The 15,228-nt window shown below is 28.8% G+C and overlaps 1 pseudogene; it reads right to left on the bottom strand.

Moving 5' to 3' along the window:
* Positions 1–611: 611 nt before the first annotated feature.
* Positions 612–1,632, bottom strand: LOC127135571 (unknown seed protein USP-like; annotated as a pseudogene).
* Positions 1,633–15,228: the final 13,596 nt, after the last annotated feature.

Below are 15,228 nucleotides of genomic sequence, written 5' to 3'. Positions count from 1 at the left end.
AAGGTGCGGATTTTTTATTAATTAAAAAAAATGAAAGAAAGACATTTTTTCATTAAAAATAAAACGACGAATGCTACCTTTTCTCTCGGTTGATAATTCCAATGGAGGAAAATATGATTTTTTTTATTTAAAAAAAAAAGAAATGCACTACTTTAATAAGAAATAAGACACAAATTTGTTGGCATTGTGAGTCAAACTCACGACTACCGCAACATTTCCACTTGGTTGGTAGTTCCAATCAAGTGAAATCTTTTTTATTTTCAATTAAAAGATAATTCAAAGGAGGGCGTCAAATTTTATAAACTTCACTCAGTCCTTTGTACAAACATGGTGAAAACTTTATCACTAGGGGATATTTTTATAATTATACTACAAGACAATTGAAATCCATATAAAGATAAGGTTTTACATAAAGTACATTAAGGACTGACCATTGACTACTACCTTACACATACACAAACCCATAGTTCTAACTAATTTAGAACTAATATTATTTAGAATACATAGATGACACTGAATATACATAATATATGATTTTTCACATCATATTTATTTTCATATATCACTTTAGAACAAGTCCAAACATGAGATTCAATCAATGTGCGAATATGCTAGATGACACAAGGATGGCCACGAGACCGGCTAACACTAGGTACCTAAGCAACAACCATATTGCCAATAAAATGGCAAACAGATATATTTTCTGGCTTAACATTGAGAACTTCATTTAATACATTAGGATTCATACCTCTAGTGTCATGGTGGCAAATTATTAGTGCTTTTGATATAGTTCCATCGGAGGCCATCATTGGGACCATGTAAGTTGTTGTGGCATTGACTACGCGACAATAAAATACAACTTTTTCAAAATTCAATCTATGACACATCACTGCTTTGTCTCCAATTTTCTTTACTTCCTGAACTACATATTTGTCTTGACCTTGAGAAAAGGAACTTGACATCACTTTGATATTCTTTCCAAGCTTTGAAATGACAAAATCCATCATTGATTCTAGTGATAGGACGCAATGTTTGTGTTCCCCTATTCCTGATGGAGTTCCACAATAGTTGTTAAGAATGTGAGTTTCTTTTTCATCCAATGTTTGGGCTACAAAAGGTTGATTTGATTTTTTAGTTTCTCTTTTTACCATGTTCACTTAATCCAAAAGGTTGATTTTCCTCTTGTAGGTTATTTTCAGTTTCTATTTCTGTTTCTTTTTCAGTTTCTATTTTATGCCACCACACAGTCGTTCCAAAAGGTTGATTTGTTCTAGTAGTTTCTATTTTGGTTACTTTGTCACTCCTAATGGTTGGTCTATCAATTTAATTTTTATTCCACCACACAAATGTTCCAAAAGGTTGATTTGTTGCAATAGTTTCTATTTTGGTTGCTTTGTCGCTCCTAATGGTTGATCTTTCAGTTTCTTTTTTATACCACCACACAAACATTCCAAATGGTTGATTTGTTCCAGTAGTTTCTTTTTCAAGTGTTTGTCCTAGCCCTTTAAGAGTCTTAAAAGTATAGGTTGCTCTTTTGACTGGTGCATGTGTTTTTGATTTTGATGATTGAATATCTGAATGTTTTTGGATACCTAAGTTCATTGTTTTCCCAGGATATAAGTCATGTTCAAAAAAGATAGTCCAATATTATTTCTCTTCTCGACTTTTGATAGGAATACTTATTCCTTTATCTACAACATCAAATTTTAAGTTAAATACATTTTCATGAATAGTTTCTTTAGATATTAATATGAACCAAGTAAAATAAAATGATATATAAAAATGAATGTTGATGTAAAATATAAAATTAACGAAAGATATAAATATGTAAATGATTCCTGCAAATATTAAGAATTTTTATTTGTAAAATTAATTATTTTGTTTTTATTCATTGCAAATATACGCTTTTTTACTTTTCTTCCTTTTTTTTAGTCATTGAAAAATTTATTTGTATAGAAATTAATATATGTAATATGTATAATATTTGATTTTAATCTTTTAAAATAAGTAGTAATATACATATTACAAATACTAAATTTAATGAGTTTAGGACTAAAACAAAAATAATAAAGACTAAAAACTAAAATTGCTATATTTATAATGACTTAAATACATATTACATGAACTAAAACCAAAATGTGATGCATTTTGTGAAGAATAATTTTTTTTAAATCTCTCAAGTCGGAGTGGAATATAATATATGATAAATCGTTCCCTCAAAAGATTTAAGAGTGTTATATTTTTTGATTGGATTTAAATAAAAAAAACTCTGTTTATGACGAAAGAAATCTTATAATTTCATCAATTTAACCTGAGTTTTAATTTTAAGAGGTAAAATAGACCTTACAAACACTTAAAATCATTTCACTTGGGCTACTTTTGTTTAATGAAGATTCCCCCCTAAAAGATTATTATTTTTTAAGGCAAATATAATGTACTGTTGATCCATTATAAAAGGAATTTATATTTAAGATTAGCTTTCTCTTTTCACTTAATTTTTATATTTGACCATAACTATTTTTTTAAGTATTTTAAAAGTAATAATGTTGAATTAAATTAAATTTATTAGCTTTTATTTATATTTTGAACCATCAATTATCATTTATTTATATTTGAGATCAAAGTAGCACACGCTTAAAATAGAAGAGTACACAAAAATTAACCCGTCAATAAAAGATCCAAAAGTGTCTTTGCTATAAGAGTGTTTGGTCAAACAGATTTCCAATATTCTTCTCCTGATTTAGATGCATGAATTCCTAGGAGAGTCATCTGCAAATATATTTAAGTTAGAATATCATTATCATAAAATACAAAAGAATATTAAAAATATTAAATAAGTTTTAAAAAAAAAGTGATCTTTTAATATAAAAAAAAAGAACTCAACATCAATTCATTTTAAAGTGTAAAAAAAGTAATATTAATTATATTTATAATAAGAAACATTGAGTTGTTTTTCGATTAAATTGTAGTCCCCTTTACCGGACTGTTCTAGATAGTAATAAAAACAATTAATAAATAAATCAATAATTTTGATTATATACACATGTACTTATAACTAGTTATGAGTATAATCAAATTTGTTGTATAAAGTGTTTCATGGTTATTTCAATAAACAAAAATCTTAATATTCATTCCAAATTCTGCATTGAAAGAATAAATTTTTTCAAATCACATCAAATATTGACAGAAAGTTGAGACAACTAATTATTAGTCATCCACTATTACGAAAAAGAGAGTTAAATTCACAATAAATATTGGAAACCACTGGATTTTCTTTGAATAACTAAATTGACAATAAATATTGGTGAGTACTAGTTTTTCTTGGATACTTTTTCGGATAAGTTAACGACTAAGTTTTCTTTGAATAACTAAATTGGAGGATAATATTATTTTTTAAATTATATGTTTGACATATTTATCTGACAACAAGTAATTAACATTTATTTTTGTGGTAGATGGAGTATTAATAATCACTACAAACTAATTTTAAATTTCTACAAAAATATATATTTTTCGTTCCTATTTACATCTCACATTTATAGAAAATTTATGTTCTTATTTATAATTCGTTTAAAGGTTTAACCAAATGAAATATTTAATAATAATGGTATTGTAGAGAGATTTGTCAATTATATCATTAATTATTTATTGTAAAGTGAAATTAATGAAATCAAATAAAAAATATTGTAGGAAAAGATAAACGTTGATACTAAAAGTAACATAATATATTGATTATTATATGGATATATTTACAAAGTAAAAAAATGCAATGTTAACTTTTATATTAAGCACATAATTTAATAAAAAAAATTGTAAAATTTTATTTTAAAAATTGTGTATTGATTTTATTAAAAATATATAATCAATATTTTTATTATTTATTTTGCATAAATTTTTTATTTATAAATATCTTAACATATACCTTCCGAACACAAATTAACATTATCTATAATAAAAATATAGATATTTTATACATATTATCACTTCATATAAAAATTCATTACTTAATTTAATAAACTTTGTTGAAAATAAACATATGTGTTATTAATATTTAATAAATCTAAAATGCAAAGACAAAAACATTATTTTGCATGAACATTTGATTTCTTTAAGATAGATAAAAATAGTCAATTTGTTTCATTTTCCAATATGATTCAATCCATCTAAAATAGGGTGAGACAACCATCGTAAATAGGTGAATTGAAACTCCCACCCTACCTCTCCAAAGTTAATAAGATAACTTTCGGATAACAAACTAAAAAAATATAGCATAATAAAATATAATTTATTATTGAATTCATTAATCTCAATATTTTTTAATATAACTATAATTATAATTTTTTAGATTAATTATTATAATGTTCTATCAAAAATTATATTTGTATTCAATTTGTTAATCTCAATATTTTTTTAATAGTTTCTTCTGTAATTTCATTTGGTCTTCCTTTATTTCTAAGTGTTTGGTTATCCTATATACAAACTTATTAATTATAAATAAAATAATAAAACTATATATAGGGTATTATAGACATAAATAAAATTAGGAGATTTGTCAATAATAATAACAATTATTATTTATTTATTGTAAAGTGAAATAAATAAATTTTAATAACAAATAGGGTATTATAGAAAAATGGGAAATTTTGATAATCAAAATAACAAGGGAATATTAAATATAGATTATGACTTCATACAATCATTTATCATTCAATAAAATAGAAATTGTTTATGATGAAGATATGTGTTATTAATATTTAGTAAATTCAAAACAGTAAAAAAATATTACTATGTCTAAGGATTTGGGTATTGTTATTTTACATGAACTTTTTGTTTTCTTTAAGAAGAAAAAATGGGTCAACTTGACTCATTTTTCAAACAACTTACACACATTAAATTAGAGTGAGGCAACTATCCTAAATAAGGGGGTTAAAACTCTCAATTTACAAGTCAATAAGTTGCGAGTATGTTTCTTTCAAGATTTTAGGTTTAAATTTGTTGGATATTATAATTTTTTTGTCGAGTCAGTCTATATCGAATATTGTTCTGATTTTAAACGAAGTCCCCACTAGTGGACAGTGTGTTCTTGTCAGACCTAGTCTTGAGAGCTCTAGATTTGTTTTCCGTCTATTGCTTCGATTTTATCCTGATGTCGAGATTTTTCGTTTTTACTTTCCACATTAGTGGTTTGGTTTTTTGATTGTATTTGCTTTGTCTTGTTTTGGTCGGCTGTTAGATAGCTCTTATACCTCCTTCAACCTTATTGATTTGTATTGCTGACCTTTAGTGTCTTTTTCATATATTATATATGTTTTTGCTTTAAAAAAGATTATATTTTTATTCAACTCGTTATTCTTAAAATCTTTTGTAATAGTTTCTTTAATTTTTTTTCAAATTTTTCATATCTCTATTTGGTTATCCTAACTACAAATATATTAAATTAAAAAATATAAAAATAAAAGTATAAGTCTATTTCTTTAGCAAAATAAAAATTAATGGATACATAAAATATTATTTATTGTATGAATAAATAATTAGTTAAACTATTTAACCTACTTTGACACAATATTTTTATAAGAAAGAAAATGTAGAATAGTAAACAATAATTATTTGTAAGAAAGAAAATATAGAATAGTAAATAATTATTATTTTACAAAAAATTTATTGTTTAGGACAAGATCTCTCAAAATGAGAGCTTTCTTTAATTTTTAATTTGTGCATTAAAAAAGCTTTATATTCATGCTTTTGTAAAAAAATTTAAAGACAAATTAATATATTAAAAGGAAGATACAAGGAAGATACTCGTTAGCATAAAAAGTGTCAAAACCACTAAAAAAACAAAAATACAATAAAAAATTCAAAAAAACTCAAAACCTAAAGATACAATAAAAAGATACTCCAAAGAATTGTCAAAAAATATAAGCCTAGAAGAGACATACACAAAATGTCAAAGTAACTACACTACAAGAAAAACTGTCTTCAGTCACATGATATAGTTAAATGAAAATCGCGTGGCAATAAAGGGAGTTGTGATGTGAATATCACGTCGCAACATATTTTTATTATTAAACAATTAACATTGTTGCATGCAAAAGTGAAAGACATAATTTTTTTTAAATAGAATGTTGTGACGTGTTAATCACGTCGTAACTTTAAAAATAAAATAAAAAAGTAAAAGAAGTCAGGCGTGTACAGAGAAGCACATGGGAAAGACTAAAAAAACCCACTAAGAGAGAATCAGAAAACCACATACACTATTGTTCGGTGTGAAAAAAAAGTAAGTTTTACAATTATCGTATTCACATATATGACTAATTTTAAACACCGTTCAATAATTTTTAAAGATCTTAAGTAGAGAAGGATTGTATATTTGTGGTGATGTGTAAAAGTAAATAACATAAAAAAATGACAAAAATTAAAATGGATATTTCAATGTTAATGATAAGAAAATATGCTAGGGGTAGATTTCGTCAATACGAATTTATCATGCACATCTACAAGTCATTAATATACTTTTCTACTCAGCTATTAATATTATCAGCCATTGCTCTCAGTCGTATCTTCTTCCGGTCTCAATAACTTTTGAATAATGCATTACCCAATAGCCGATATATCTGTCTATTAAGAAACACATAGCATTAAATTCCAACAATTATAAAGCAACAAAATTTCACATTGATCCATACTACATTATATGCAGATATTGAACCTAACCCTATGTCTACACATTAGTATCCAATAGGTGATTATATTTGATCTAATAATGACAAGCACTTTTCGATGTCAGGTCACAGCGTGAATTATTTTAGGTAGCAAAGCTAAAACATGCATTAAAATTAAAGAGTCACCAATATTAAAACATGAGTAGAATTACCTAAAACGCCATTACCTATTTAGTACATGAATATAATGGCTACGTTTAACCCCACACAAAGAGATAATTTCGAAAAGCTGGTCTTGCAAGTTTATTTACCATTTCACTTGAGCAGGACTTCCTCCTTCAGACCCCCTCTATTATTCTCAGGTTGTAGACCAAGTTGAACCTACTTCAATTTTGTACTTCCTCAATCCACTGAAACCCTTTTTCCAATAAAGTGGAAAAACTTCTATTTATAGCAAAAATTCTAGACCCCTCGCTAGGCACACCTCCCTTACTCTTAGCGAGCCTACTTTATTTCGTCTTAAGCAATGTTAGTTGTAAATCAGGTGCTCCTAGCCTCCTTGGCTCCCTAAGCGCGTTTCCTTTGTGCTTAGCATGCAAATCCTTTCTTCACCATGAGGTACTTGCATCTAATTGTGTCATATGGCCTTTTTCCTACTCTTAGCACGCCTATAGTTGGACCTAGCAAGCCTATACTTTCATGGTTTTTCCCTAAATTGATCTTTGCGTGCTGGATCATTTTTTTCTAGTCCTTTTTACATGTTTTCCATTAATACATACTAGAAAAGTCTAAATAAATATTTTCTCACTTTTTACAGATAAATTGGGGTTTTTTGTATTGATTGCTTGTGGAATAAGTTATTAAGTTCCTACTTATTTGTCCCTTATCAACTCTCCCTAACTTATCTTTTTGTTTGTCCTAATAAAATTAACCTGATGGTTCATAAGTCTTTTGAATGCATATGTCATTAACAGATTTGACTGACTTAGGTCAACATTTTTGGAAATTGTTTTTATGTCATTGTATTATTTCAATGCAAGTTCATAATCAATATCATGATTATCCATAAACATTTCCTAAATATGAATTATTTGCTTGACCAAAGTAAGATTTTTAAACATGTTTAGATCAATAGTTAATCATTACTACAAATAATACATTTTATGACAAAGCTTTCACCTCGACCAACAAATAACTAAGGTATATTTCCTGTGATTGTCATGATTATTTAAAAAAATATATATACAACTTATTCCTTGGGTTTTGGAAAACACTAAGGAAATAGATCTATAAAGGGACTCGTTTTGAGTCCTAGTTACTGCATTTTTTATTTTCACAATAATCAAGCATCTTATAATACATATATCAATCATGGTTCCTAAAAATTTGTCATACAATTAAAACATCAATCTCACTAATATTTATACTCATGATCAAAACTTCATACATTCATCAATGGCATAATTTCATGCATTCACTGATAGAATAATTCATACATATTTTCAGTGACATAATCAAGCACATCTAATTATTAACTTCGCAGATTTTAACACAACAACAACACATCAAAAGCAAAATCATACAACTCTATTGAGAGAAATGACCTTTGTTATCTACTCTATAATGCAATACACCAATAGAGAAAGCTCTTTCTCCCCCTTACCTTAAAATATCCAACAGCAAGTCCTCTAATCATAAATTATGCTTCCTTCCTTAAGCCCTAGACTTGTTCTTATCACTTTTTCTCCAACTCCTAGTTTTGCATGTACTGTAACTTCTCCCAATTCTCACACTCCTATATTTATAAATAAAATCTAATTCTTCCATTTAGGTTTTTTCGTTATTACCCCTAACTTATTCTCCCAAATCTCCTTATTGCCCTTTATTCTTATACTAACTCATATTTTCTCTTTAGTTTTATTTATTAAATAATTTCAAACATAAAGCCACCAATTTCTATTTTTATTTCTAATATTAAATATAATAAATAAAAAAATACTAATATTCTAGTTATTGTTAATTATTCTACCAATCACCCATATTCTCACCACACCCTACCAATACCATCACGCCCTAACAACACATATAATCACATAATTTATTTTAATGAAACACCTAATAACTAAATAAATACATAAAGAATTCAAATTAAATCACTTAATTGAATTTGAGGTGTTACAAATCTCCCCAACTTAGAAAAATTTGCCCTTGAAAATTACCTGAATAAAACAGAGTTGGATACGACTCTCTCATCTGACTCTCCAGCTCCCAAGTCATGCTTCCAAATATTGTTCCTCCTCACACTATCTTCACCAAGGCAATCTCCTTACCACGCAACTGCTTCATTTCCCGATCCTCTATCCGTATAGGTGATGTTTCAACAATCAGGTTCTCTATCATATGTATATCATCCAATTGGATAACATGAGATGGATCTGGAATGTATCTCCTCAACTGAGACAAATGAAACACATTATGAAGATTAGGAAGCGGAGGTGGTAAGGAAATTCTATAGGCCACCTCTCATATCCTCTACAAGATCTAATATGGACCAATAAAACATGGCTTAGGCTTTTGAGACTTTAAAGCTTGACCAACAGCAGTTACCAAAATATCTCCCGAGAACACTCGATCACCCTCCTAGAACTCAAGTGTTTTCCTCCTCTTATCATGGTAACTTTTATGGAGACTCTGTGAAGCCTTCATCTTCTCTTGGATCATCTTAATCTCCTAAGATGTTTAGTGCATAGCCTCAGGTCCAAGCACAACAATCTCACCTTATTCATACCAACACAGAGGTGTCTTATACCTCTTACATACAACGCCTAAAATGTCATTGTTCCAATACTTAAATGTAAACTATTATTGTAAGTGAACACAATCAATGACAAGTAGCTATCCAAAACACCTTCTTGTTCTAGTACATAAGCCCTCAACAGATCCTCCAAAGATTGAATGGTTTTCTCCATGTGACTGTCCATCTGCGAATGATAACCAGAACTTAACTTCAGCTTAGTACCCCTAATGCTTCCTGCAAACTCTGTTAAAACCCCGATGTTAACCTCAGATCTCTATCTGACACAATACTTGATGGAATAGCATGTAAGTTAACAAACTTCCAAATATACCGCTTAGCTAACTTATGCAAAGGATAACTGATCTTATTCAGTGTGAAATGGGCCTATTTTGTAAGCCTATCATCAATAACCCAGATGGAATCATATCCCTTCTTCTTCTTCAGTAAACTTGTCACAAAACCCATGGAAATGTTGTCCACTTCCACTCGAGAATACTCAACGATTGCATCAGACCCGACGACTTCTAATGTTCAATCTTCGACTTCTAACAAGTCAAACGAGCATAAACAAACTCAGCTAGTTCCTTCTTTATTTCTGACCGCTAAAACATCTTCTTCAAATATTAATAAATCTTAGTGGCATCGGGATGAATACTCAGGCCAAATCTATGATCCTCCTCAAGAATACTCTTCTTGAGCTCTATCACATCCGATACACAAACCTTGTATCTGAACCATATCGCAAAATTCTCATCTATCCTGAAATCACCTTATTTACCTTTTTGATTAACATTAGTCGCTCAATCCCAAATCAACATTCAGACCTTCTTTGATCTCTTCAAGAATACCACTGGTCAACTTCAACATGTCACAATGTTAGGAGTCTCTTCACACACCAAACTCATGTCTCTTTGAATAACTAAATTGGAGAATAATATTATTTTTTAGAATTATATGTTTGACATATTTATTTGACTACAAATAATTGACATTTCTTTTTTTTGGTAGATGGAGTATTAATAATCACTACAAACTAATTTTAAATTTCTATAAAAATATATATTTTTCGTTTCTATTTACATGTCACATTTATAGAAAAATTTTGTTCTTATTTATAATTCGTTTAGAGGTTTAACCCAATGAAATATTTAATAAATAATGGTATTGTAGAGAGATTTGTCAATTATATCATTAATTATTTATTGTAAAGAGAAATTAATGAAATCAAATAAAAATATTGTAAGAAAAAGATAAATGTTGATACTAAAAGTATCATATTGATTATTATATTAATATATTTAAAAAGTAGAAAAAATACATGTACTATAAAAAAAATATAATGTTAACTTGTATATTAAGGACATAATTCAATAAACAAATTGGAAAAATTTGTTTTAAAAATTGTGCATTGATATTAAGGACATATTAAGGATATAGTTAATTTTTTATTATTTATTTAACATAAATCTTTTATTTATAAATGTCTTAACATGTACTTTCAGAACACAAGTTAACAATATTTTAAAAAAAACAAAGATATTTTTTATATATTATCACTTCATATAACAATTTGTTATTTAATTAAATAAATTTTGTTAAAATTAAACATATGTGTTATTTATATTTAATAAATCCAAAATGCTGAAACAAAAACATTATTTTGTCTAATTGTTTAATTGTCATTATATTATTTTGCATCAACATTTGATTTCTTTAAGGTAGATAAAAAAATCAACTTGTCCCATTGTCCAATATTATTACAATCCATCTAAAATAGGGTTAGGCAACCACCCTCTTAAATAGGTGGGTTGAAACTCCCACCCTACCTCTTCAAAGTTAATAAGATGACTTTCAAATAATACAGTAAAAAAAAAAGATAAAATATAATTTATTATTGAATTCATTAATCTTAATATATTTTTAATATAATTATAATTATAATTTAATAGATTAATTATTATAATATTTTATCAAATTTTATATTTGTATTTAACTCGTTAATCTCAATATATTTTTTTAATAGTTTCTCTTGTGATTTTATTTGGTCTTTCTTTATTTTTAAGTGTTTGGTTATCCGAGCCAATCCTTTTTTAATAGATTATTTTGATTGATTTTACGTTGTTATTAATCCATTTTAGAGGAAGAATGTATTTCACTTCAAGATTACAAAGAAATGAAACTTGATTGATTCTTTCAATCTCTTTTCTCTTTGTTTCTTCCTCGATCATCATTTGGTAGGCTCAACCTCTTCTCGCTCCTTTCCCCTTGTGTGTGATCCCCGGTTTAGGTGTTTTCTGCGTCTTGTTTGCTCCTTTTGGTGCATGTGTTGTTTCTTGTTTATCTCCCCCGATTTTCTTCTTCTCTGTTCTCACGTGTGCGTCTCTCTGTGGTTTGGATCCCTTTTTGCTTTGTTTGTTTCCTCTGGCGTGTGTTCTTGGTGTTTCTTGTTTCTTGACACATGTCTGGATTGGTTTTTTTGGTGGTGTTTTGTTGTTTCTGTTGTGTGTGATCTGATTTTTCTTCCATGGAACATATCGGAACAAGCACGGATCCTTTTCGACAATTGGTCCATCTAAAAAACAATGGTCAAAATCATACTATTTCCCAGAACTTAATCACTACTAGACAAGAAAATTAAATCCAATTCAACAAAATCAACCTCAATCCTACCACTATGCATCATCCCAACAAGGATCAAAGGAAATATGACAAACAATCTGATTCTCCAACCTTTGGTTTCTTCCTCTATGAAAAAGAAGAAATCCAAGAAAGTTCGAAGCCTTCTATTAGTAGTATTGGAAAAATTATCACATAAAATCCTATTCACTAAAGATCTCTATAAATAACCTTAGTTGGTATCTGGTGCAAGAGGTTGAATCTAACATCTTTAAGTTTTCTATGGACAAAACTGAAGATCACAAACGGATTCTTAAAGGTAATCCTTGGTTGTTCATAAACTCTTGGATTATCATGCAAGGGTGGGATGGGAGAAATGTTGTCAATAAATTGGACTTCTCAAGGGCCCTATATGGGTTTAAATTTGGGGGCTCCCTATAAATGCTAAAACTATCCAGATGGGAATGAAACTTGGGGGAAAGACTGGAGAAGTAATGGAGGCTGGGATCTATGATATGCCTGACAAAATCACGGTTGTCAAGGCTAGAATCTTAATGAACATTTAGACTCCTACTTGTCAATGAATGCACATTTGTTGCAAGAACAATAGTATAACTTGGATAGATTTTAGGTATGAAAGGTTTTCTCTCTTTTTCTTCTACTGCGAAATCATGGGGCATAATGAGGATTTCTACAAAAAAATAACACTAGACATGTACATGGGATAACAAAGGTTAACCCAATTTGCCATTGGCTCAAATATACCTAACCAGGAAGAAAACAAGTGTTTATAGAAGAATGAAAGTTCAGAAGAATTCCTACAAATAAACCCAATATGAGTATGTATAGTCCAACCCTGAACTCCATGGTAGAGCATCTAGAAGTTATTTCTCTGAAGGAGGAAAAAACAACCAACGTGGAAGGACAAAGTAATTTGAGTACCTCTCAAGTCAGAACAAGAAACAAAGACTTATAGAAGTGGAAGAAACAACGGACAACACCAACAACACAACATCAAATAATTCAAACATTTTGGCATGCCTTCTTAATAAGGCAAGGATGAAGAACTTGGCGTGGAACTGCATGGGGATGGGAAACCCCCAAACTACCAGAGCTCTCAAACACCTGATAATATTACACTCTCCCAATATACTCTTTTTATCTGAAACTACGAAGAAAAACAATGACACATGCTTCAATAAACTTTCTAGAATTGGATCCTTAACCAATGTTTTTAGCATTAGTAGTAGTAGTACCAGTGAGACAGGGAGGGTTGAGGGTCTTGCTTTAATTTGGAGTGACAATGTTAATCTTTATATCAATGATGCTATTAAAACCATATTTACTTTTATACTATGGCTCTTAATAATTTGGTTGATAAGAATGATTATGACAATATTCTATGGAGAGGGGTTGCCATCTATGGCTATCCCAAATCTAATCAAAAAAGTCTTACTTGCAACATGATTACCAACATGGCTCAAAGATATAACCACCCTAATTGGCTTATCTTTGGGGAGCTGAATTTAACTTTTGCTAACCATGAAAAACTGGAGGGTAACCCTTTAGACCTCAATTAAACCAAATTATTTTTTATACTTTTAATGCCTTTAATCTTGTGGGTTTAGGTTTTGATGGAAACATGGCTACTTGGAGCAACAACCAGCAGAGGGATAATTACATTACAACCAAACTAGATAGATATTTGGCTTCTTCTGGTTGGACGAAGGCAATTACTTTTATAGAGGAGGAAATCCAAAACATCTTAATCCAGTTCTACAAGAATTAATTTACTATTGAAATTCTTATTATTCATGATGATTGCTTCCCCACCAACTACCACAAAGTTTCTAAGGATATGATGGACAATCTTAACCCCCATTTCACTATAGAGGATATTATTTTTGCTGTTAACCAACTTAAGGGGAATGCAACCCCTGGTCCTGATGGTATTCCAGCCAGATTCTACCAGAGACTTATTGGGAGATTGTGGGAGAGGAGGTCACCCAAAACATTCTTAAAGTTCTTAACAGTCAAAAGAGCCCCCAAAGATTTAACAATACCTTTATTACCCTTATTCCTAAAATGAATAATCCATCCAAACCCATTAATTATAGACATAGAGCCCTCTGCAGTGTTATCATGAAAATCATAACAAAAACCCTAGCCAATAGAATGAAACCCATCCTCCATAACCTCATCAGTGAGAATCAAAGCGCTTTTGTCCACAAAAGACTCATAACTGATAATACTATGGCGGCGTTTGAAACCTTTCATCATATAAACAAAGCCTCTAAGAGAAAGAAAGGCATGGTTGGCATTAAATTGGAATATGACATGTTTTAGCATGTTGTATTGCATTTGGGACATTATGGGAAGTTGACATGTTAGATATAGTAGCTTGGAACTGGTAAATGAATTAACTCCAACAAATCTTACAAATGATGTTCTTTTAGACAATCAATGACGTTTTGAATGTTGAGTATTCAAAACATTTAAAGTTGAATCATCAAGTGGTGTAAACATAGAAACACTTTATTTTTTACTAATAGATTCCGATAAATGTTCATTATGAGGCATATTCTCTTTAAATGATATATTTTATAGAACTTTCCTCTTCATTAGTGTCAATTTTCTTTTTTTCCTTGCAGCTGCAGCATGAGTGTTGTTATTATCCATAGTCGAATGTTTAAAATAAATCTATTTAAAAAGACAAAGAAACTCAAATCAGTCATAAATTGTAATGCATGAAAGTTGTGGTTGCCTCAACGATAAATAAGGATAAACCTTATTAAAAAAATTAAATAATCAAGTGTAATGCATACGAAACAAATTCAGAATGGTAAGACCAATTCAGAGGTAAAAATCATGAAATTAAATAAATTAGCTTTTGGCATTATTGAAGCTTATGAAATGGAATTCAATAGACACACCGTTGAATGGTAATGATTGAAAATAAACGTTCATGATTTTTGGAAACATTGTAATTATATATATATATATATATATATATATATATATATATATATATATATATATATATATATATATATATATATATATATATATATATATATATATATATTACAATCAGATACCTTTCACCATTGAAATTGTGATTTTCTATTTATTTGTGTTTTGTGAAAATTCTTGAAA

This window comes from Lathyrus oleraceus, chromosome 4, assembly GCF_024323335.1.
Source record: "Lathyrus oleraceus cultivar Zhongwan6 chromosome 4, CAAS_Psat_ZW6_1.0, whole genome shotgun sequence".
NCBI lineage: Eukaryota > Viridiplantae > Streptophyta > Magnoliopsida > Fabales > Fabaceae > Lathyrus > Lathyrus oleraceus.
This window is presented reverse-complemented; position numbering and strand designations above follow the sequence as displayed.